Raw genomic sequence first — 22,680 nt, forward strand, 5'->3', positions numbered from 1 at the left:
ATTTTTCATATTTAAACAACAACATTAGTAAATGTACAATATATATAAAACAACTAGATTTAAGGGTAGTTTATAAGAAAACTATTACAATCGAAAGATAAGTGCTAACAATTTAATCCCAAAAATAATTGAATTTTGGCACTTATCAACTCGCCCCAACCTAGAATCTTGCTTGTCTTCAAGAAAAGTAAAGAAAAATTACAAATAACAATAATATAAGTATAAAATAAATATGCTTAAAAATTATGAACATGCTTTGTAAAGAATCGATCCCCAAACTGATCAGAACAATATTTTTCAAAATGCAATAATGAGAAATGAAAGCACAAAGATGGAATTCACTAAACCAAAAATGAGATTAAGATCAATTCACATTTTGTTTCTAAAGAACATAAGAGGAAACAATGGATACATTCAAACAGAGGAAAACCTCTCAAAGGTGTATAATTCTCACACATGCAAGTGTTTCATCTCAAATCCAATCACAAATATGTCATAAATTAATTTTGCAAGTCATTTCCCATCAAATCAAAGATAAATTACATAATCATCATGGATTAATAGGTCTTTTAAGGTTGGGCTTGGTTTTGAAGGAAGTCTTGGTTTTTCTAGATATTCAAACATACCTTGAGAGCAAACATAAAAATCTAGCTAGTAACTCAAAATGAACAATCACTTCCTATCCCTTTTTCGTTTAAACCAAGTTATCACTTCTTTCTATTAAGATATTTACAACAACTATGATAAAAAATGTACATGATTCAGACTTTTTTTTTATCCATAAAGAACTTGTTTTAACTTTTTTTTTGTTTTCTCTTTTCTTTTCTTTTCTATTTTTTTTATCTTTTCTGTTTTCCCTTAATTCCAATATTAAAAACAAAGTATTTGCATCACATTAGCCACCAAATGATAGAAATCCCCATCAAAATACCTTTGCTCTCCTAACCTAAGGTAAGGTAGGAAACTTTTATCCTAGGTTAATGTTCCAACAAAATATCAAGTGTTTGGCTCAAAGCGCTTGCAAATGGTAAAATAATATACATTAGGATAGCTTTTTGGCCAGTGGCTTAAAATGTAAAGAAAGAAAGCCTAAATCATATCCATGAATCATATGTTATGACAATTAGAAATTTAAGCAAAATTTTCTGTAGAACATATCAATGAGGACACTCAATGTAAAATTTGTGGTTGCACACAGTCTTTAAAGCTTAAGGCCTGTTTCCATATTCAAATCAAATCAGTTATTCGAAAGTTGTTCTTTTATCAACTCCATGCAAAAACATTTGAATTCATTAGTGTTTTGGGAAAGTCCTTCTTTGTTTTTCATTCTCAATGTTTTCAAAAAAAATTCTTTTGTTGTGTTCCGATGCAAAAATAAGTTTTTAAAAAAACTAGTTCTTTGATTCTTTCCAAAGCATGTTATGTTCAAGATTTTTTTTTGTTTAAGTCCAAAAAAGAGTTGTAGTCTATAACTATACTAACAAGATATAAAAGCATGCATAAATTAGTTAAAATAAACTCGTGTAAGTTTTTTAAAAAAAATCAAAACAATAAATATGGTAATAAAGTACTGAATTTTAATACAAAGTGATAAATAAACATAAAGACAAGTTCACGAATTTATGAAGATCATGGCTGAGGAGCTCAGTCTCCTTGAGGATCATGGTTGAGGAGCTCAGTTTCCTCCAATGAAATAATCAACATTATTTGTCATGTCTTCATCCTCCTCCTAAAAAATAGGCCTATCCCCAGGCTAGGCAATGATAGCTCTAACAAACCAAAATAGAAATTCAAAAATATAATTCGTGAATAAAGACTCAAAAGTAAGTTTCAGACGTATAACACATAAGATTAAAGTAACACAAATTAAGACAAAGTTTAAAAGCATTGGGTTGCCTCCCAGGAGCACTTCTTTAACATCTTTTATGTTGGACGTTATTGTTGTGGCTGAGGCTCCACTATTTCATCATCCACATTTCTTTTGTTCTTTGTAAGAAAATCCTTCATGAATTTAGCACATGTTGACATGTGCTATAGTGCCTCAGAAAAAGGAATGTTAATCTTTAGTTGTTTAAAAATACCTATAAAACGCTTGTACTGCCTTTCCTTATCTTTGACGAAGCATGCCTATAAGGAAGATGCTCAATTGGTGGATGGTTTACTATAGCTTTACCTTTATTAGTGGTTTTTTCATTTGATTTCTTCATCACTTCTTCACTTACCACTTTCTTTTTCCACTTTTTCACTAGTCACCACTTCATCATTTTTCTCATTTCCTTTTTCAACTCATTCTTTATTCTTTTTCTCATCATTATCCTTCAAACCAACCACAGTCCCCCACCTTGTTGTAATTAAATTACAATGTTCCTTTGGGTTGACCTATGTGGTTGCTGAGAAAGATACACTTCCATGTTCAGATAGTTGTTTTGCTAGTTGTCCAACTTGAACTTCTAGATTTTTAATAGAAGCATTAGTGTTCTTATGGTTTGTGATGGATACCTGCATAAACTGTGTTAAATTATCTTCCATATTTGATATTCTATTTGGTTGAGCTTGCTATTGTTGTAGACCCCTATTTGAAAAACCTCCGTAAGAGTTGCTATAGAAGGACCTACAAAAGAAGTGTTAGTGGGATTGGAATTTTGTGGTCTCCAGCCATAAAGCTGATTTGAACTTGAGCCACCTCTATAGCCTTGGTAGCTTCCTTGAAATTTTTGTTGAGGTCTGGCTTGGTTTTGCAGATAATGGGCCTCTTCTTCTTGTTGTCCATCACTAGGTGCTGAACAGTGGCCATTATGATGGTTACCACCACAGAAATCACATCTCAAAATTTGTTGAACTCGGTGAGCTTAATTTTTTTTTTGTGGTCCACCTTGGTGATATTGCTGTGGAAGTTGGCCTATCTGCTTTGTTAAGGCCTCAATTTGTTGTGTCAAGAGTTTTTTTTCTGAGTGTCCAACTCCATTATAACTTTTATTTGAGTTGGAGCTCTATCGTGATGACTTTGATAATCACTAGCTGCTACGGAGTCAATGATTATAATAGCTTCCTCTGGACTCATGGACATCATAGTGCCTCTAGTTGAGGAATCAAGACCATCTTGGTTTGAGGTTTCAAACCACTATAGAAGATATGCAGCTGTGCAACATCATCAAAGTTATGGTTTGGGCACCTCTGCAACAAAGCTTTGAATCTCTCCCACGTCTCACAGGGAGGTTTGTCAGATCCTTGGGAAAAATTCACAATGGCGGATTTTTCATTTATAAATCTTGATGGAGGAAGGAACCTCGCTATGAATTTTTCCTCCACCTCTTCCCAAGTATTAAGGCTTTTATTTAGATGTGATTGAAGCCATGTTTTTGCCTTACCTACTAATGAAAATGGAAAAGCTCTGAGGTAGATATCTTTAGCATCTTCGTCAGACGCTCCCATAGTACTGCATAGTTCCATGAAGGTAGACAAATGTGTGTATGGATCCTCATGATCCATTCCAGCAAAGGAATGTAAGCCAATTAGACTATGTAGTGCTGGCTTTAATTCCACGACCTTATTGCTGAAAAGAGGAATGACTATGCTGTTGTAATGCTTTGGTCCTTGTTGATAAGCATAGTCACCAAGAGTTCTCCTTGGTGGTCTATTTCTTTCTCCTCCTCGATCAACCATGTTATTTTCTACAAGTGGCTTATTAGTTGAAAGATAATCAGAAGAAGAAGACTTACCCGGTGTTTCAGTGGTTGCTTATTTCTTTTTCTTCCTATTATTCCTTTTAGTCTTGCTAATTTTTGGATCAAATGGCATTGTATCTGCAAGAAATTTACCTCACATAAAGGAAAAAAGAACACACTACAAAACCCGTAAACACCAAGGTTAGTGAAAATTAAAGTAAGAGAAAATTTATACAAGATCAAAATGAAATAAATAGATACAAAGGTAAGATAAAAATAAAAGAGGGAATTTATACAAAATTAAAATAAAAGAAATAATTACAAAGGAAAATAGCCTATCAAACTGAAATTTTAAATCCGAAAGAACTAACTGGATGACTAAAGTCCCCGACAATGGCACCAGAAACTTGTTAGGACTTTTGGCAAGCATACCAATTGTCGTTGCAAGTTACACATTTATAAAAGAGTTCATCTCCACAGGGACTTGAGTTTACTTACTTCATTCGGATAAAGATTATCAATTCAATAGTTATGTACAAATTTAATCGAATGTCATTGGTTTTGGTTTAACTAACTAAAGATAACTTAAAGTAAAAGAATAGTGAAAATAAAGAATTTATGGAAATAACGAAATTAACAGAATTCAGTGCATTAGAAATATGTAAATTACAAAAACAACAATAACAACTTAAATATATTCAAGAAAACATAGGATTGGATTTCATCGTTCATACCCTTAGTATCCTAATAAGATTAACATATATGAATCATTTTCTAACATTACTGATGCACACATTAAGTTATCCCAAGTCGATCCCTCGCACTTGGGACCAAAGAATATTTACTAAATATCGATCTCTCGCATATGCAGTAAATACCCCAGCATTACAATTATATTCTCGTGCTTTTTGCAATCAAAATGTTATGCTCTATTCTTAGCAACGTAACGTAAAGAGTAAAATCATTCAACTCAAATTCTAAGATTACTTTCCAGTATCACTTAAGATTCAATTTCATGACACTAGTGATAAAAAAGAATATGATCCAATTTCATGACACTAGTGATAAAAAATCATTATGAGTAGAATGAAATCACCAATAACGAGTAAAAAAGACTCATACATATATGATATCAAAAGGGATACATAAGGGTACAAAAATTAAATCCAATGCTTAAGAAAAACTAACTGATCATTGTGCAGAGCATAAGACTAACAAGAGAAATGACAAAGGATATGATCCACGGTCACAACTCTGCAGTGCCTCGACTCCACTTTCCTTTTTCTCCTTCTTCTTCCTCAGCCTCTGTGTGTTTTCCTCACTACTGAAGGCTGTTGGATTCTTCTTTCCTTCAACAATGCATGGCTATTTTTAGAAAACAACCCAGGAGAGTAGAAAAACTTTCCCAGGTGAGTTGTAGCTTGCCCAGGCGAGTTGCTTGCTTAGGGCTGCAGTAAGATCTTGAGCCCAGGCGAGCTAGTTGCTAGCTTGGGCGAATTTGGGTCAGAAATCTTTGTGAAAAATACCATTTTGACCATCTTTTGGCTCTGTGTTTGGATCTAACAAACAACCCTCAAAACCTACAAAATCTTGATGATTTTTTCATATTTAAACAACAACATTAGTAAATGTACACTATATATAAAACAACTAGATTTAAAGGTAGTTTATAAGAAAACTATTACAATCGAAAGATAAGTGCTAACAATTTAATCCTAAAAATAACTGAATTTTGGCACTTATCAGGTAGACGAGTCCAATATCCATTATACACTTAAGGTACTTGAGTATACATTTCACAACTTGCCAATGTTCCATTTCAAGATTACCCATATGCCTATTCACAACACTAACTGCTTGTGTTAGGTCCAGCCTGGTGCATACCATAGCATACATGAGACTACCTACAACACTTTGTTAGTCATCTTATACGACTAACTTTTGTATAGAAAATTTTTACAAAATGTATATATTTTCCCCAATTTATGGTTCTTTTTGTAGGATTGTAAATAAATTTTGCTTTGTTTTTATCTGTGCTCAGTAGAAGCCTTGCTCTTGGAATTAATGTCAAATTATCCTCCATTTCAGGCAAAAAGGAGCTATTTTGAAGAAGTGCTAAAGTTGATGTCTCGCTAAGCGAGCTCAATGCGCTTAGCGAGTGTCATCCACTAAGCGAGGCATCAACACCCTTAGCGGATAGGAAGAATCTGGAAGGGAATCTATCACGCAGGCACGCGCTCAGCATGTCATCAGCTCGCTCAGTGAGTCGTTTGTCTCCTTCCATGCTTAGCGCGAGTTTGGTGCTGAGCAAAAATTCACTTACTCACGCTAAGCACGAAAATGGAGCTAAGCACGACGTCGAGGTCATTCAGCCCTTTTTAAGCCTAGAATAGCAGAAAAGAGAGGAGACGGAAAAAGAGAGCACTGAATAACCGTAAGAGCTTGAAGAGTGAAATACACAGAGGCAAAGAATAGAGCAAAGGAGCCAAGTTTTGATCTTTTAGGAAGATTTGTGAGTTTTTGAGTGATTGTGAGATTCCTAGAGGTGGAGGAGACATCCCTACACCTTTGTAAGCAAGCAGTTTCTCTTAATTCCTCTTCTTCATTGTAAAATGAGCTTCCTTGCTATGGAAGGCTAAACCCTCAGTTGGGGATTTTTGCTGAGTAATTGATGTAAACTCTTTCCCTATCTAATTAAGGTTATTTTATGTGTTCATTGTTTCTATCAACACTTTATTATTGCATGCTTGTGGCTTGATCACCCATATGTGTGTACTGTTAGGGGCTTTAGCATTGAAAGATGTATTGTCACCCTAGAACTTGATAGAGCACGATTAGGTTATCATATGTCTGGACATGAAGTGCGGTAATCTAGTTTTTATTATGCTGTGATCATAAAGTTGTTCAATTAAGCTAAGTTCAACAAGTGACATTTGCGAACGAAGTTTAATTAGAATTAGGCTAAACTCACAAGACATCGGTGTTTAGTACTTGAGCCTTCAGCATAGAACACAAAAACATCTTTAATTAGAGAAACATCCTTAATTGAATCAATTTGCTCAGTAAGAGGACCCAACGCCTTTAGATATCCGTTTTCACACTTACTTGATCATGTTTATTGCTTTGTAATTAGAATAGAACATACTTTTACTGATGCAATCCTACCCTGCAAGGGCATTGGATAGAAGACTCCAAGTAGATTGAGCCAGAGATCCAAGGGAAGACCCTAGGGTTCTCATGAGCCTTAGGGTAGATTTTGAGCCCATGGGCTAAGTATGAGCCCGCTTATCTTTGTAAATATTAGAATAGGTTTTTTCCTTCGTTTAGGCCTTGTATTTTGGCCATTCTAGTAGTATAGGGTTTTAGCCTTGTATTTTGAGGCATTTTGAGTAGTCTTTGTAGTAGGGACTTTTTTTTTTTTGTATTTTCATGTATTTTGTCATGGGGGTGAGCTTAGCTATTATAGGGGGGTGTGTAGCTAAGTTATAGCTTCTCATCTCAAGGAGGTGAGCTTAGCTATTAGAGAGGTGTGTGTAGCTAAGCTCTAGCTTCTTTAGGAATCTTTTCAAGGAAGCTTCTCAAGGAGGTGAGCTTAGTTATTAGAGGGGTGTGTGTAGCTAAGCTCTAGCTTCTCAAGAAAGTTTTCTCAAAGAAGCTTCTCAAGGAAGTTTTCTCAAGAAAGCTTCTCAAGGAAGCTACCTAGTCTATAAATAGAAACATGTGTAACACTTGTTGTAACTTTGATGAATGAGAGTCTTGTGAGACACAACTCAAAGTTCAACTTCTCTCCCTTTTTCTTCTTTCAATTTCGTGCTCCCCCCTCTCTCTTTCTCTCCCTCTTTCTTTTCCTCTATTGAAGCATCCTCTCCAAGCTTCTTATCTAAGGCTCATCTTGGTGGTGAAGCTCCTTCTTCCATGGCTTATTCCCTAGTGGATGGCGCCTCCTCTCACCTCTTCTCCTTTGTCTTCTGCTGCATCTCCATGGTGGAAAATCACCATTAAAGGACCTCATTGAAGCTCAAAGATTCAGCCTCCATAGAAGCCCCACAAGCAAGCTTCCATCAAGTGGTAATCAGAGCACAAGAGCTTCGAGTAGGTGCTCCTTAAACCTCCATTAAATTTTTTTCTTTACCTTCTCTTCCATTGTTGTTTCTTCATTTTTCTCCATGTATCTCCTCACATGTCTTGTGCTAAATGTTGTTAACATGATTCTTTAGAGTTTCCACCGATTAAACTTGCTATAGAAGCTAGATTTGATTTTCTATGGTTCAAATTTCTTGTTCTTGTTCTTGAACCATGAATTATGTTGAGTTTAGGTTCCTTTGAGTTTTGTCTTGTTATTTTTTTTGGCTGAAACCTAAACCATAAAATTCTTACAAAAATATTAAAGTAGAAGAAAACCTCAAAAATCTAGAGTGACTTGTTCACCTATTGTAGTTTTGTCATAGAAGTCATGTCTAGTCATGAAACTTGTCACATAAGATTTCTTATGTTGTGCTGAGTTTTATTTTCTTCTTTCTTTGTCTAACTCATTTGTTCATGAGTGTATGAAATTCTTTTAGCCTATTATTTGATTTGAGTCAAATCTTGCATGCTAATTAGTCCTTAACATGTTCATGCAAAATTCTTAGAAAGTCTTTGATTGTGAACCTTTTCTTGAACTTTTAGGTTTCCTTATGATTGTGTCTATTGTGAATTTGAGTTTTGGTGATTGAATTGCTGGCTGAAATTTTGATCCTAATCGAATATTGAACTCCTAAAACTGTGGTAAACAAGATTAGTGAGTTCAACATACATAGTAAGGTTGAAAGTAAGCCCAAGGCAATCAATATACCATGCTTAAAAAAAAAAATCGCTGGTGCTGGCAGCTTGGACATACAAACTTGTAAAAATTACTGAGAATTTGTTACTTCGAATTTTGAGCTGAAATTTTTACTGAATTTTCTAGAAATCTGTAAAAAAGTTATACAAAAAGAAAAAAGTGATTTGGATAAAAGGAAAAAATACTAAAAATCACACAATTTGGCAGAAAAATCAGTATCCAGGAAAAAAAAAGTGAAAGGGAAGTGTGCTTGTTGTTTTGGCCCAAAATTTATTCTATAATTGGTGCCTATGTTATACCAATCTTAGTTCCGAAATTTCAATAGAAAATTAGTGTGAAAACAAGTGCCAAAGCTAGAGGTTTGTTGAGTCTTTTTTTTAGTTTTTTTACTCTACTCTAGAGCCATTCTAAGTTTCTCTTTGAGTCCTAACTTGCTTCTATGTCCTTTTCATTGCTTTAATTGTTGAATAATCCTAGAAAAAAATGTCTTGTTAAAATTCCATTGGTTTAACTTTCATTTCATTTTTTGGTCTTTGGTTATTGTTGTCTCTTTGTTTCCTTGTTTGTGAGTTTCCATATAGGGAATTGGAAAGGAGGATTGGTGCCATCCCTTGAAGAATTTGAGTCAAGAAGCAAGGGGCCAACCACCTTATGAGCTATTGGACTAAGAAACACTTCAAATTGAGTGAATCACCAAAGAGAGAAAAACCACCAAAATTGAGGACCTTTTTGCAATTTTGTAATTGACAATTTACTTTACTTTCATTGCTTTCAAATTTTGTAACAAAAAGGCCTTTCGTTGGAAGTAAGTTGGGAACCTCCCATAGGTCACCCTACTTCCCTTTGTGTGTAATAATTTTAGGCAATTTTACCTTAGGATTGTGAGTGTTTTGTTGGGAACCTTAAATGTGGTCATCCAAACACTCTTAGGATTCGCCTAATTTACATTTCTTGCTTACTTTCGTAGCTTATTTCTTTTACCTTCCATTGTCAAACCGCCTAGATAGTTTGCATTTTACCAATTAGTTTTTACCTTATCTTTCACACCTCTTTTAGTATTTATTTTGGCTAGTTTCAACCATAGTTTCTTTTACCTTTTTTTTTCAAACCTCCAACAAGAAAGAACCACAACTTAGGAACCAACATGAGTCATCATTCATGTAGTGTTAATGGCAAGGGTACTAGTCATAAAGACCCTTTATCTAGAATCTTAGATGACTTGAGTTCCCTCAAGTTATGGAAAGAAAAAGGAAAAAAAAGAGTGGAAGAAATAAGTCAAGATGAAAGAAAGAAAATAAGAGAGGAAGAAAGAAGAAAAATAATGAAAGAAATGAAAAGAGAAAAACATGCCTCCTATAGTAGTCATAACTCTTGCAAGAGCCTAAGTGAAGAACTTCGTGACTATTACGAAGGAAGGCATAGGTCACATCTTAGACCTCACTCTCATAGAAGAGAAAAGGAAAGAAAGCCTCAAGAGGCTAACATTAACCTCTCATACTTCCATGGGAAGGACAATGTAGAGGCTAACTTAGATTGGGAAATAAGGGTAGAGCAACAACTTAAAAAGAAGTCTACTTCAAAATCTTATGGCTCTCACTCTTATCCAAAGAAAGACCAAGGTCAAGGCATCTTAGGGGTGAAACCTTCTAAGCCCAAAGATGATAAGGGGAAGGCAATAGAAAAGCAAGCCCCTAAGGCTAGTATGCAAGAGAAAACTAGCTCTATAAAGTGCTTTAAATGTCTTGGAAGATGACACATTACTTCTCAATGCCCCACCACAAAAACCATGATTATGAGGGGCCAAGACATTTATAGTAGCCAAGATGAGGCTACTACTTCACCTTCCTCTAGTGAAAGTGAAGAAGCAAAAGGGGAAGAATCTAGTGAAGAAATCTACCCCCAAGAAGATGGACAACCATTAGTGGTTAAAGAAAAGTGTAAGGAGGTAAGTGTCTCCTCCAAGAGGTTAGTTAAGAAGGAAACTCATTTTACAATAAAGACAAACATTAAAGAAACTTTCCCTCTTAGACAACCTCCACATTTTCTCTTTTGTAAAAAGACACTTGCTAGCATTGCCACACCTCTTGGGCTTGAGTTTATTCCTCAAGTAAAGAAGTTGTTGGATGAGGGTTTGGTTCGCAAGAGCTTAAATCCTTGTGCTTTTTTGGTGCCTAAAATAGGTATTATTAGGCACCAAGTCCCTAAAATAGGTGGTATGATAAATGTTTTGAGTGGTACAACCCTCTTTTGTAAAATCACTGGTACACCTAACATCTTCATGGTGTGTGTACATAGGGACCCATTAGGTAGGTTTTTTCTTATTTTTAGTTCTAATACAAACTTAGGTACTCATATGGGACACCTCAGGTTTGTCATACTTTTTGGTAGGAATAATCAATATGAAAATACAGAAAAATGTATGTTTTATTGCGTTACTTTTCTTAATTTTTCAAATAGTGATCAAGGGGTTCCCATGAACCCTAAGAGAATAAAGGTCATTCCTAAGTGGCCCACTCCACCAAGTATAAGAAAAATTTGGGGCTTCCATGACTTAACAAACTTTTACAAAAGGTTTGTCCCATATTTTTCTATACTTGTAGCACCACTCATTGAGTTGGTGAGAAACCATGTTCCTTCATGGGAAGATGCCCAGGAAATGGGTTTTCAGACCTTACCTTACTTCAACATACCAAACACCACTAATACATATGTTTTTGTTCTTTTTACAGGTGTTGAGGGAAGGAGCCCAGAGTATGAAGAACCTCGGGATTTGAGGTCAAATCCTTTCCAAGGTGGAGGGAATGATGCAATCCTACCCCGCAAGGGCATTGGATAGAAGACTCCAAGTAGATTGGGCCAGAGATCCAAGGGAAGACCCTAGGGTTCTCATGAGCCTTAGGATAGATTTTGAGCCCATGGGCTAAGTATGAGCCCGCTTATCTTTGTAAATATTAGAATAGGTTTTTTCCTTCGTTTAGGCCTTGTATTTTGGCCATTCTAGTAGTATAGGGTTTTAGCCTTGTATTTCGAGGCATTTTGAGTAGTCTTTATCGTAGGGACTTTTTTTTTTGTATTTTCATGTATTTTGTCATGGGGGTGAGCTTAGCTATTATAGGGGGTGTGTAGCTAAGTTCTAGCTTCTCATCTCAAGGAGGTGCGCTTAGCTATTAGAGAGGTGTGTGTAGCTAAGCTCTAGCTTCTTTAGGAATCTTTTCAAGGAAGCTTCTCAAGGAGGTGAGCTTAGTTATTAGAGGGGTGTGTGTAGCTAAGCTCTAGCTTCTCAAGGAAGTTTTCTCAAAGAAGCTTCTCAAGGAAGTTTTCTCAAGAAAGCTTCTCAAGGAAGCTACCTAGTCTATAAATAGAAACATGTGTAACACTTGTTGTAACTTTGATGAATGAGAGTCTTGTGAGACACAACTCAAAGTTCAACTTCTCTCCCTTTTTCTTCCTTCAATTTCGTGCTCCCTCCTCTCTCTTTCTCTCCCTCTTTCTTTTCCTCTATTGAAGCATCCTCTCCAAGCTTCTTATCCAAGGCTCATCTTGGTGGTGAAGCTCCTTCTTCCATGGCTTATTGCTAGTGGATGACGCCTCCTCTCACCTCTTCTCCTTTGTCTTCCGCTGCATCTCCATGGTGGAAAATAACCATTAAAGGACCTCATTGAAGCTCAAAGATCCAGCCTCCATAGAAGCCCCACAAGCAAGCTTCCATCATTTACTTTCATTAAAAATCATGATTTCTATTTGCAAATGCCTGCTTATTGAACAAACCTTTACCAAATAAACAAGTTCCCTGTGTTCGATACTCGGTTCACACCATTTTAATTATTTACTTGATGACCCGGTGCACTTGCCGATAGATTTCGCATCCACATAAACAAGTAGTATCACCAAGGGGCGAAACACACTTGCATAAGGAACACGAGACATGTATTTCTTCTCTAGTTCTAACTGAGTAGTATTATGTTCAGATAGAGGAATAGACACTGTTAAAGGAGTACATACTTGTTTTGTGGATGCCATCCCAAAATGATTCAGAACTTTCTGAATGTATTCCTTCTGACATAGAAAAAACTTCTTTCGGAATATATCCCTCTTGATCTCCAAGCCCATAATCTTTCTAGCTACTTTCATGTCCTTCATTTGAAATTGACTATTGAGTAGTGACTTCAGCTTCTGAATTGCAAAAAAAATTTGAAATGCTATGAGCTTGTCATCCACAAAGAGTAGTAGATAGATGTGGGAAACATCCTCCACCCTGCTATGATAAACATGTGAGTCAAAAGGACTTTTGATGTACCCATGAGAGACAATTAAGTCATCAAATATCTTGTACCATTGCCTTGGTGATTGCTTCAGTCCATAAAGAGACCTCTTTAATCTACATACATGTTTTTCCTTTCCTTCCACCTTAAAACCTTTAGGTTGTTGCATCAAAATATTTTCCTCCAGTCTTCCATGTAGAAGGAGTTTTGTCATCAAGTTACTGTAACTCCAAGTCTTGAGTTGCCACTAGGGCAAAAAAAATACGTATGGAGTTGTGTCAAACTACGAAAGAGAATATCTTGTTGTAGTCCACTCCTTACTTTTGATTGTAGCCTTTAACTACAAGACATGCTTTATAAAGGACAATTTCTTCAGAGGACGATCCATATTTCTACTTGAAGATCCACTTGCACACTACTACTTGTTTGCCTTCAGGTAGCTCAACCAAATCCCATGTCTGGTTCTTCTAAAGGGATTCCATCTCTTCATTCATAGCCATTGTCCACTCCTCAACTTCAAAACAAGAAAATGCTTCCTGATAAGTGGATGGTTCGAATGAATCAATGTCTCCTGCTAACTATAGCACATAAGACATTGTATCAAATCCATATCTTTCAGAAGCTTTGATTTACCTTTATGACTTTCTAGGTGTCATAGTTTTGGGCTGCTTTTGATGGTTTTGACTCGTCTAATCAATCCCCTCAACTAGTGTTGTATTATGATGTTGTGGGTGCATTTGAAGATCTTGATAAGTCTTATTAGGTGCTTCAAACTGCTTCTGATAACAAATGTTTTTGATTGTGGATCTCTCAAACTGTACTTGCTTAGTGACATCCTCAGCCTTGCCCAAATCTTCATCGAATTTAGAAAGTAGCATAAAAAGTTCATTAAAGATGATATCTTTACTCATAATGACCTTTCTTTCAGATGGAGACCAGACTCAAAATCCTTTGGCTCCATTTCCATATCCCATAAAGAATCATTTCTTGGCTCTAGGCTCTAGCATACCTCCACTTATGTAATAGTATGTCGGACATCCAAACACCTTCAGGATTGAGTATTCATCTAGTTTGTTAGACCATACCTCAATAGGGGTCTTAAATTTTATGGCAATGGATGAAAAGCGATTCACAGGATGACATGTTGTGTTGACTGCCTTAGTCCAGAAACTCCACATAAGAGTTGTTAAAAGAACCTGAAAAAGAAGGGTTAGTGGGACCAAAATATGCATTATTGTTTTGCTTCCTCCAACCATAAGGTTGATTTGAACATGGGCCACTGATCAAGGTCGTACCCAAATAAAATAAACATTAAAAATGCAGTATCTAGGAAGTGATTCTAGGTCGTCTCCCAACGAGCAATGGTCTACCAAACGTTCATAACAGATAGTAATAAAACAGTAACGAATTGGGGGGGGGGGGGTTGTTTGTTTTTGTAAATTAAACAACAAGCAAATTCGAATTAAAGAAATAACAGAATTAAAACATGTAGTTTCCCCTTGATTCACAAGCAAGTCTCTTATCCTAGGTTACGAGAATTTATCCTTAATCAGTTCAACCACTTAATCCAACCCTAAATTAAATTACTAAGCGAAAATTAACATAAGGCTGTCATTATGTGATTAAGCAACACATACACCAATTAATCATGAACGAAACTGATCATTAAGCATGAACGTAAATTAAGCGCAGAGACAATTAATCAAGCACTAAGCATGCATGGATTAATAGCAACAAATACAGAGTAATTGGTGAAGAGGAAAAACTGATCAGAATTCAATAGTAAAAAAAAAACCTCAAAGAGAGTTGTGCTTGATCCTCAAGAGAAAACAACGCTGGAGACTTAGCCTTCCATTAATCAGCAGAAAATGAAATTGTAGATTGAAGCAGAAACGAAATTGCAGAAAACGAATTTTATTCTACATGAACAGTGTGCATGAACAGTAAAAACTGGAATTCTAAAACCCTATAATTATTCTCCTCTCCCAAAAACTCCCTAAACTAAAACCCTGGTGCTGTTATAGAGGTTCTCAGCCCCAAAACTTACACATCTATTTTAAGTCCAAGCCCATAAATAAAATAAAATATGGACAAGATAAGATAAGATTGGATGAAATAAAATGTGGACAAAATAAAATCTAGATGAAATAAAATCTGGATAAGATAAGATTTGATAAAATAAAATTGTCTGGTCTCTTCAAGTCCAAACCCAATTCCGGATTCAAGTCTAATTGCTTATAATTCTCCTGAAATTAAATTAAAAACACAAAATTAGTCAAGTAGTCCCAAATGATAAAACTGCATAATTAATTTGACAAATAAGGCTAATCAGTAATTAAAATGGTGACAAAAAGGGTTAAGAAATAGGAGAAAATAATGACACATCAAATCCCCCCACACTTAGCCTTTTGCACTCCTGGGTAAAATAAAAAAGCAAAGCAAGGAACAAATCCAGAGACATTAAGGAGAAAAAAACAAACACAAAAACAATTACATATTTCTCAATGAATCTCAAGGAATGAAAGGAATGGGCAACATCCAATACGTAGAGAGTTAAAGAATCAAGACAGTCATGAAAATCATCCAAGCATCTCAAACATGGCAAGATAGTCAATCAGCTCAAGAATGAAAAGTGATAAAGCCTCATAAGATATGCACTCTATCTCTCAAGTGTCTAGGCTACTGTTTACTCTTAGAGCACCCATGAAAACAAACACCACATAGACTTGGCAAGACTCTAAAATTGACAACCACACCACAAACACATGCACATGAGGATCAAAAGGTCTTTTAAGGTTGTAATGGGGCCAAGGATAAGGTAGAGGAACGTATGAGATAAGTAACTAAAATCCAAAGGAATAGAGGAGCAATGGAGAATAAGTGGGAACTAAGAAAAAGTAGTAAACCCCAAAACCAAAATTAAAAATTAAGCTTAAAAAGTAAACCCAAAACAAAATCAACCAACTCCTCAAACCAATCCAAGTCTTCAAACCAAGACCTCATTTATTCAACTTCATTCTTTTTCTGTTTTCTTTTTTTTTTCATTTTTTTCTCTGTTTTTTTTTAACGTGAACAGTAGCATTTGAAAATAAAGCAACAATTAGGCAATATATGTATATACATCAAGCATGGCCAAATACATCATCAAGCATGGTCAACAAGAACATATCATCCAATGAAACATACCCCCCCTCACGTATTCCCAAAACAATTCCAAAGCTCCAAAATTCCTTAAGGGTAGGGTGAGATCATGGTTTTTCACTTAAGGCTTGTAATGAGCTTCAAAACAAAGAAAGGGGAACATAGGCTCAAAGGGGCTATCAAAGGAATTAATTCAAGGTAGGCTCATTTGGCTAGAGGCTTATAAGAACAAAATGCCTAAATCATCTCCCAACATGCATGTGAAACAAGAAGTATCAACAAGAGTCAAGCCAAGGCTATTGTGCAAGCAATCAATGGGGCAAAACACACCGAATAAAATAGATGATGATGGCTCAAATTCTCACCAAGGGTAATATCACTTTCAATTCAAACTTTCAAAACTAACTTGACATGTAGAGAAAAACAAGGATTTCAATTCACAAAATGCTAAGAAACTCCTATTTCAAAAACAATTACACATTACCTGTACATAACCTATAATTCAAAGAGAAACATGCAATGTTGTACAGAAAACATAAAACCAAAATAACAAAATTATAAAACCAAAATAACAAAATTAACCTAGAAAACCTAACAAAATTAAACTAGAAAAACCCAACAAAATTAAAGAACAATCTCCCCACCACAATTAAACAACACCTTGTCCTCAATGTGGCACAATCCAAGATTAAGAGCAATCAAAACAATCAATAAATTTGGACAAGTGCAATAAAAGAAAAGAAGGAGAGAGAAAAAGAAAACTCCCTAAGTCAGGGCGGAAGAGAAGTAGGGTGAAGTAAGGAGGTCTCCTCCACCACTACATCCACTAAGGAGGGATTTGTGAGGAATGGTTTCATCTGGTGTCCATTGACCTTGAAGCTCTTATCTGTGGATTCACTTTTGATCTCAACTGTACCATAAGGAAAAACATTAGTCACCACAAAAGGACCAATCAACTTTGACCTCAACTTACCACTCATGAGTCCGAGCCTAGAGTTATACAATAAAACTTTTTGTCCAACCACGAAGTCCTTCTTAGCTATCAAACTATCATGAAACGTATTGGTCTTCTCCTTGTAGAATTTGGAATTCTCATAAGCTTCTAAACGGATCTCATCCAGCTCACTTAGTTGCAACTTCCTTTCCTCTCCAGCCTGGTCAATAGAGAAGTTGCAGGTCTTTACAGCGCAGTAGGCTTTGTGCTCTATCTCTACATGAAGATGACATGCCTTGCCAAAGACAACCCGATAAGGAGACATTCCTATGGGTGCTTTGTAGGCAGTCCTATGCGCCCAAAGAACATCATCCAGCCTGGTGCTCCAATCTTTTCTATTCGGCTGCACAATCTTCTCCAATATCCTTTTTTATCTCCCTGTTTGAAATCTCAGCCTGTCCATTAGTTTGGGGGTGGTAAGGTGTGGAAATTCTGTGCACGACCCCATACTTTTTTAGCAAGGCATACATGGACCAGTTACAAAAATGGGTGCTCACTAACGATGGCTCTAGGGACTCCAAACCTGCAAAACAGATTAGATCTAACAAAATCCACAACAACCTTAGCATCGTTAGTTCTGGTGGGTTTGGCTTCCACCCATTTTGAAACATAATCAACAACAAGGAGAATACAAGCAAAACCAAAAGAGACAAGGAACGGTCCCATAAAGTCTATACCCCAAACATCAAACACCTCACAGAATAATATGGGTTGTTGAGGCATTTGCTGTCTCCATGAAAGTAAGTTGCCTGCTCTCTGACAAGGCTCACAAGTGCTACAGATTCTCCACGCATCCTTGAAGATGGTGGGCCAATAGAAATCATAGTCAAGCACCTTACAATCTATCCTCTGTATGCCAAGATGGCCACCTGGTGCGGAAGAATGACATAATTGCAGGACCGAGTCAATCTCATGGTCTGGAATGCATCTCCTAATAACCTGGTCACTACATAAACTTCCACAAATAGGGGTTGTCATACCCTAATTTCGTCCGGGCATCATCTGTTTGTTGGGATGCGACCCTCGCTTGACCACTTCGAGGTACTTGACACCCATCGTTAGGAAATCCGTGAAGTTCCGCGACACGTCGGGAGTTAAAAAGAAGTGTTAATGCGCAATCCGTAAAGTTCCATAACATTCTGGAAGCCAAAGAAGGGACAATTGCGTAATCCGTAAGGTTTTGTGACATTACAGAAAGAAAACAAGTATCGTTACATAATTCGTAAAGTTCCGTAACGTTACGTAAAAAGAATCAGCAAAAAAAGGGCAAAGGGGGTGTATTTAGTAAACAAGAGGGTACAAATAGCAATCAGGCCCACTTGGGCCTTCCAGGATCTTCCAACAGAAGGCGGTGGCGAGCTGGGGGGCAACCACCTCCCTCTTTTCCCCTATAAATAGGGTAAGGAGGGCAGAACAAAAATGTTCAACCCTCCTGGTATCTGAGAATCACTTAAAATTAGTGAGAAAAATTGTTTCCGTGAAGAAAATCCAAGCCGAGGCGCTTCCGTAACGCTTCTGAGACGTTTCCGTGGGTGATTTCGCGAAGGTTTCCCACCGTTCTTCATCGTTCTTCGTTCGTTCTTCGTCGTTCTTCGATCTTCAACTGGTAAGTTCCCGAAATCGAACCTTTCAATTCATTCTATGTGCCCTTAGTGGTCCCCACTTGTTTCGGGTGCTTTTATTTTTATTTCATTTACTTTCCGTACCCCCTTTTGACGTGCTTTAGTCATTTATTTAAGTCACTTTCTCGCCTAATAAAAAAATAAAATAAATTTCCACCGATCATTTGAGTTGTAATATCTTTTAATTTCTATTAGAATAAAATCCGGCCGATCTTTCATGCCATAACCACGTTTAAAACCAAAAAGAGACAAAATAATAATAAAAAATATCTTTTAATAAAAAATATAAAAAAATCAATCGGACGTTTTTCTTTGGGATTTTTCTTTCTTAATCGAATTGACTAATAACCAAAGTGAAACTAAGGCTAAAATCAATTCATAAACCAAGCTTTTGTCATCACCTAAAAACCATTTTTAAAGGTCCAACACCTTGAAATGGTCTTTTCGCTTTTATTTGGTTAGACGTGGATTTTAAAGCCTAAAAACAACACATAGTTTTGTAACCTCTTTCAAAAAACCAAGAGATCATTAATGGTCCAATGCCTTAATGTTTTCTCTCCTTTCAAAAGAATCGAAAGATCGTTTAATGGTCCAACGCCTTAAATGACCTTTCATTCAAATAAAAATATATCTTGCAAAAAAGGATAAAAACAATTTAACCAACGTTTAGTTCTCAAAGAACTACGTAGGTCTGATTTCCTTATCATAATTGAGGAATACATAGGAGCAAGGGAAACACTTTTGTCGACCACAAAAAGATAAAAAATACAAAAAGGCATAAAAAGACATAAGAACGTAAAAAAGGGAAAATAAAACAAATTGAAGTCATGTTTGCACACTTGATTAAAAGGCTGTCGTCCCTTGTGACGGACGCGTGGGGTGCTAATACCTTCCCCGTGTGTAAATACAACTCCCGAACCTTTCTCTTAAAGTTTGTAGACCATGCCTTTTTCCAGTTTTTCCGACGTTTTCCTCAAATAAACGTTGGTGGCGACTCCACGCATTTTCCTTTCTTAGAAGACGCACACATGAGCCCTCGCGTCGCCCTCCCGCCAAAGGGTAGGTTGCGACAGTTGGCGACTCCACTGGGGACTGTTTTTAGAGAGTTAGGCCTTCTAATCTCGTGCAATATCATGACTTCCTTTTTTGTCGGTTTTCTTTTATTTCTCTTACGTTCTTATATGTAACTCTTTGATGCTTTTATTGTGTTTTAAAATGTATGCATGAGGTAAATATTTATTCATTTGTGCACACAAACACCAACACTATTTGCACACACGGTGAGTTGAAAAGGGGCCCTATACCCGGGTCTATGGGAACATAAGGAGTGGAGGTGAATCTGTGGTCATGCTAGGTCTCCGACTTGCTTGATTACAGTGAACCCTCATCCAGAGTTTTTCTCTTTGATAACATATTGTTGCTAGTAGTCCCTACTGCCGCAATATGTTCTTCGAAGGGGATGATACCTCTAGAGACCATCAAGAGAGATATGACCACCTTGGGAATTATCACTAAAAGCCCTTTTAGCTCCCTCCCATGTAGGTCCCTAAAGTAGGGGCACGGAGCAAACACGCTGCGTGCCACTTTTTACACTGCCATGCATGTAGTCCTAACTGTCATGTACCCCTTTGATTATATTTGTTTGTGGATATCGTCGTACTATGTACATCCCCGTGTTGTGCCTTTCGCATATGCATCATGCACGAGTTTCATCTTGATCCCCTCTCTTTGGCAAACCAACGGAGGGTCCGTGTCACCTTCTTAAATACATACGTCGGGCATCGTGCTGCCCCAAACGTTGTATCTAAGAAGGGGACAATTTCCCGGGCTCCCGTATTCATAAATTGCATCTGTGTCATATGCATTTCTTCATGCATTCATCCATTCCACCCATGATAGATGTCGGAGTTTTGATTCGCACTGGGTTTTGTTTCACTTTAGTAAAACATGAGAACAAATCAAACCGGAAAAAGATTCTATCAAGTCAAGATTAAGGGCCTAGATGTCACCACCCTTAAGGAGTTGGGGCGGTTGATGGGACCTCTTCAAATGCAAGCCTTCCGCAAGGCGTATGGAAAGATTTTAGATTTGACCATAGCAGAGATATTCACGGAGGCCGTTGTATCACTCACCCAATACCATGGCCAGCCTTTGAGATGCTTCACGTTTGGAGACTTCCAATTAGTACCGACAGTTGAAGAATTTGAGGAGATTCTAGGATGTCCTCTTGGGGGAAGAAAATCGTATCTTTTCTCCGGGTTTCTCCCCTCCTTGAGCAAGATTGCAGTTGTGGTCAGGGATTCGACAAGAGAGTTGGATCGTGTAAAGCAAACTCGAAACAACATAGTGGGCCTACCACGAAAGTACTTGGAAGGCAAGGCAAGGGATATCCGAAGCCATCACTCGTGTGTCGAAAAGAGAAGAGTAGATTGGGACCAATACTTGGCTGGGATAGGAGGCAGAACAATCAATTGGTTTCCTCGATGGAAGGAAGGAAATGAGGGAGTTCTCTTCTCATGTGGGGACTACCCAAACATCCCGTTGATAGGGACGAGGGGTCGTATTAACTACAATCCCGCACTTGCTATAAGACAGTTAGGGTACCCCATGAGGGGAGCACCGACGGAAGAAAGCCTCTCTCCTTTCCTTGTGAGAGATTTTGGCGCGCAAAGTTCCAAGATTATACAAAGAGTCCACGAGGCGTGGGAAAGCCCGTTAAGGAGAGATAAAGAACTTAGGGGCATCCGTAATGGCATCATCGGTGGTTATTATGAATGGCTGAAAGTTTATACACGAGGGTTAGAATGGCTCTCCAAATTAAAAGTTATCAACACGGAGAACTTCGAAGCTCCGGAAGAGGATGAAGAAGTCCGAGCTCTAAAAACAGAACTAGGAAAAGAAAGACTTGCCAAAGAAAAATTCAAGTTAGTTGCTACAGACGTCCGGAAAGAGTGTGCCGAGTTACAAGAAGAAAATGCGGCTACCGCAAGAGCCCTTGAACAAGAAACCAAGAGGGCTCGCAAGGAAGAGCATGGCCGAGACAAATTCCATGGAGCTTTATGGGGCAGCAATAATGAACTCAAGCTTCGAAGGGAAGAGAGAGACCAGTCATGAGCACATAACATGGTCTTGAAAGAGAAGTTAGCTGCTTGCTCAAGGTCCAAGAGAAACTTGTCTCAGCGTTTATGCGAGACAGAGACCAACATGTTAGCCATCGTCAGCAAGTACTAAGAAGAATTAAATCTAGCCACGGCCCACGAGCACAAAGTGGCGGACGAGTATGCCCGAGTGTACGCGGAAAAGGAGGCTGGAGGAAGGGTGATCGACTCGTTACATCAAGAGGCAACAATGTGGATGGACCGATTTGCTCTTACTTTGAACTGGAGTCAAGAACTTCCCTGATTGCTAGCCAGGGCCAAAGCAATGGTGGACACCTACTCCGCCCCCGAGGAGATCCACGCACTTCTCAGCTATTGTCAGCATATGATAGACTTAATGGCCCATATAATTAGAAACCGCTAGGAAGTTTGTATTGTCACTCAGATCTTGACTAGTTATAGACTTTCTGAATAAAATGAGTTTATCCCGCATTTTTACTCCAAAGATCAGTGCGAATCAAATCACTCCCGCATTTTATCTCTAGCATGCATTCATTTTTCTTTACCTACTCCTGACGTTTTGTTTTTTGAGGAAAAACGCCATAACTAAACGCGCCCTAAGGCATCCCTATCGCACCAGATCCAAATCTAGGACGATGGGTGACCAAGAGTAGACACAGGAACATATGAAAGCCGACATGTCGGCTTTAAAAGAGCAAATGGCTTCCATGATGGATGCCATGTTAGGAATGAGACAACTCATGGAGAAAAACGTGGCCACCGCTGCCGCTGTTAGTTCGGCTGCCGAAGCAGACCCAACTCTCCTAGCTACAGCGCACCATCCTCTCCCAAACGTGTTAGGACGAGAAAGAAGCACACTGGGGCACATCAGCAACCCCCATTTGGGATACAACTGAGTGGCTTACCCTTATGGGTTACCACCTAATTACACGCCACCAGTCATGCGTGATGACACGAGCCATGTCCCTTCCCCCATCCTTGAAGGGGAGCCTCCTCGACAGTCGGACGAGGTTCACGAGGATCATGCCCAAGGAGATGTCGATTTCTACCCCCCA

This window comes from Glycine soja, chromosome 9 (assembly GCF_004193775.1).
Source record: "Glycine soja cultivar W05 chromosome 9, ASM419377v2, whole genome shotgun sequence".
In the NCBI taxonomy this organism is placed as follows: Eukaryota; Viridiplantae; Streptophyta; class Magnoliopsida; order Fabales; family Fabaceae; genus Glycine; species Glycine soja.